Source organism: Podarcis tiliguerta (assembly GCF_965153285.1).
Source record: "Podarcis tiliguerta genome assembly, chromosome: 7".
Taxonomy (NCBI): Eukaryota; Metazoa; Chordata; class Lepidosauria; order Squamata; family Lacertidae; genus Podarcis; species Podarcis tiliguerta.
In genome coordinates, this window is record NC_139540.1 from 46,663,512 (window position 1) to 46,667,349 (window position 3,838).

The 3,838-nt window shown below is 41.2% G+C and overlaps 1 long non-coding RNA gene across 1 annotated transcript; it reads left to right on the forward strand.

Annotated features, from left to right (window-relative positions):
• The first annotated feature begins 493 nt into the window (after positions 1–493).
• LOC310681786 lies at positions 494–3,217 on the forward strand. Its single transcript, XR_014513619.1, has 2 exons — positions 494–705; positions 2,452–3,217. It is a non-coding gene; the product is annotated as an uncharacterized lncRNA (long non-coding RNA).
• The last annotated feature ends 621 nt before the right edge of the window (positions 3,218–3,838 follow it).

The window sequence follows — 3,838 nt, forward strand, 5'->3', positions numbered from 1 at the left end:
CCTATGAAAGGTTCAGTCTAGTCCTAAGGTCAGGAGTATCTCAGTTCATGTAGTCAGACTGTCCGGGGGTCAAGAAAGCCAAGAGTCCAAGGTCATGAGTGTGACGTTACCATATATGAGAGAGTGCTGGAGGGGAAATAGTTAAATAGGTTGCACAGAAAGGACCCAGGGGGGTGGAGCCAGTGGGTCTATAAAGGAGTTCTGGGAGAAGTTCTGAGAGTAAGTTCGTTGGGAGTTGTGGGTGGGTAGTTGGTTGGTTTGAGTGGGTTGGCTGGTTGGGAAAGGCAGTTGGTAATAGAGAGACAGTTAGGGCAGTTGGTCCTTGAGTGTGGGGGAGGTAGCAGAGATAGAGAGAGGAACAAAAGACTAAGAAAGTAAAGAGGAACACTGTTTGGAATGCTGTAATAATTTTGTTTTAAGTCTGAAATAAAATACACTCTTCTGAGCTGACTGAGACTGAAGTGATTTTACCACCTGGGTGGTGGCAGCAGATTAGTGGTGTACGGGTCAATAGTCTGTGAGACGACCGGGGGCTCCGTATGAACGCCACAATGAGAAGCAAGAAACAGCAAGGTCTGAACTGACTGAGGCTGGAAACCCTGCTGAAGAAAGCTGAAGCTAGCTGGTTCACATCAGGAACAAGAAGGCTGACCAGCAGCTGGTGAAGTCACTTTGCCTTCTGCTCCTTCAGGCTGCTGCTCAGAGGTAAACCCAATTCCTGGCCCATGACAACAAATGCTTGGCCACTGGGGGAACAGAATGCTGACCTAGATAGTCCCTTGATCTGATGCAGCAGGGCTCCTTGTATATAAATGTATTAGTCACTTAATATTTTGTTGGGCATTGTTATTTATGTAGGTTAACTTTCATTACCATCAGAAATTTTGCAACCGTATGAGTCAATTCCTTTCTTCCCATACATTTTCTGTGTATACTGTCCTGCCGCATCATAGCTTTAGTGGGAATGGTTTATCATCACATGCTTACAATTAGAAACTATGAGATTATGTCACTTCTACTTTGTTCTGCCATCATCTCTTGCGGTTCTCAGGGAAATTTCCGGTCTACAAAATCTAAATAAAACCCAAGCGTAGCAACATTACTGCAAAGCACCAAAAAGCTCCTTGGCAGATAATATATCACTTTACTTGTTATGACTCACAGGTTGCTGCAAGATTATAAATGTAGACTGTTTGTCTGTAATTATGCAGCTAGCTATATGCAAAACAACTGCAAAGCTGTGTTGGCAAATGGAGGGGGAAATGTGTTTTGGCCAGGTTTCACAAAAGCAACAAAAAAAAACCAATACCAATATTCAGGCGGCAGAGACTAGTTTAACTGGGAGGGTGCCAGTGGCTCCTAATCAAAACAGAAATGCTTTACTTAAGGCAAACATACCAAAGTATGTGGAAGTGAAGCCATCACTTTGGCATTTGGCTAATGACAAAGATGCTGTCTCGTTATTAAAATGGTAAATAATTGACTGTGTTGGGAAACATTTACAAATAAATGTTTTCACACAGTTCTGACTATAGCTGTATATCCTGTTCAGTGCATTAGCATTTGGCTAATGACAAAGATGCTGTCTCGTTATTAAAATGGTAAATAATTGACTGTGTTGGGAAACATTTACAAATAAATGTTTTCACACAGTTCTGACTATAGCTGTATATCCTGTTCAGTGCATCAAAGGCGGCTTAGAAGGTGGATCCACCAGTTGTTTATCCTAGTATACCAGGGAATTGCTGCTGCAGGGCATCTCTGTAAATTCCATAGGCTTGCAATATATGCCTGTGCACAGAGACAGAAAATTGGCACTGCTTCTGCAAAAGATTGGTCTACTTGCCATAGCTGTGTAATATGTCGGCAAGCAGTTCACACAGGGCATTTTTCTTCCACGAGCTATAAAAATCAGAAGTGTAAAGGGAATGAGCAACTATGTGTTGGTTGCTCACTTTTTACACTGCTCGCCTGGATAGACTGCTCATGTGAAGAACTATCTATCAATGGAAACAACTGTCGTCATTTTTTTAATCACCAGAACTAAGAGATTACCAAGGATAATACATCAGGCATCAGAGGAAGTGGACTCTGCCCCCTGCCAACTCTTATGCCATCTTGGAACCAGTGTGGTGTAGTGGTTGACCCTGGGAGACAAGGGTTCAAATCTGCCTTTAGACATGAATCTCACTTGGGCAACCTTGAGCCTCTCAGCTTCACCCTACCTCGCAGGGTTGTTGTGGGAATTCACTAATTGTATGACACCTTGAGCTCCTTGGAGGAAAAGGTAGAATAGAAATGTATGAAATGAAATAAATTAATTCCATATAAAATAATAAATTATTAGTCTTTAAGTTACTACAAAAGGACTTGTGTTTTTCCCAGAGATATAATCTATTACCCAGCAGTGCCTTCCTTATACAGTCATTTTCTCTCTCTGCCCCTCTTCAGGCATTTTGCCGGTTAGTGTACATGGCCAGTTCCATAGCTTCTGTTGACTGGTCGCACTACGCTTCTGGTCATTTCTACTTCTGTCATTCACGAGGTCACCAATATCAATGAAGAAGGAAGTTTGGTCACCACTTGAATGGCACCCCCTAGTTCTTCATTTTTCGTTATGACTGCCATCCATTTCTTTGGGAGGAAGGAACTGAACAGTCGCTGCAAATTGCTGTAAATTCAGTTAGTGGATCACTCCAAATGAACAGCCAGGGCCTTTGACCAATTAAAAATAGTGAATATTCCTTTCCTGGATGTTTGTAGTTTACCCCCAAGGGCAATTCTGTTGCGGGGGGCTCAGAGCTGTGGTCTGTGTGGGCAGTGTTTGTGAGAAAGGAGTTTTGGACTTTGAACTGAAAAGGAGAGCTGAAAGTTCAACTGGAGTTAGCTAAACTGGGGTGCAACTCTGGAGCTGCCTGCTACACCTATCTATGAGAATCTGGCCCAGGATTAGCTGGTGTGCTGTCTGCTTCTGAAAGTGTAGTTGTCCCCACTATGCTCTACTTTGAAATTTGTAAACAAAGCCCTAGAACTTCTCATGACTCAAAATTAGAGAGCTCTTAATGTTACACAGTGACAGTTGTTTGATGTTTTATTGGACTCTGCCATGTGATTAAATAGCTAACATGTTTTGCTTCAAGGAAAAGAAGAAAATGTATGTGTTTCTCAGCCACCTATGCTACCAGGTCCACTGACTAATTAATGAGAATTGACAATCTGATCATGTCCCATTTGTTTTATTAACTTTTAGCATTTCTCATTTCTCCTGGAAATTGTTTCAAGGCAGAGTTTTATTTGAAAGGATTAATCTCTCTCAAGTGCATTCCATGAGATGGAGAAGTCTCCTTTCTGAGCAACTTTCTGAAGATAGAATCTATTGATGCTCACAGTGCTCCAGCGACTTCATGGAGACCACATTTCTCTCAGCTTGCCATTTAAGAATAAATTGTTTCTAGAGCTGGACCTCTGATTATGTAAATAAATCATTCATACTGAGGAAGCTACACAACCTTAGATCAGCCGTATTTGTTGCCTTTGTTTTATGGTACTCCCAATTTTTATGGGGAACACCTGAGAACAGTATGTCTGTTTGAAAGTCAAAGGCCTGTTATGTCAGCTGCTGCAGTGGCATTGAAGAGAAGACAGCATTTCAAAAATATATTCATTTGTGTTGCTTTTTTCTGCAGCCCTTTACAAAACATTTATTTATTTATTTCATAAAATTTATATACTGCTTGATTGGAAAAGGAAAACAACAACAACCGCAAAGTCATTTGCAAAAGATAAAACAGTAAAATAAAGGGGGGATCACAATCATACTTTCAAAACATACAAAGGT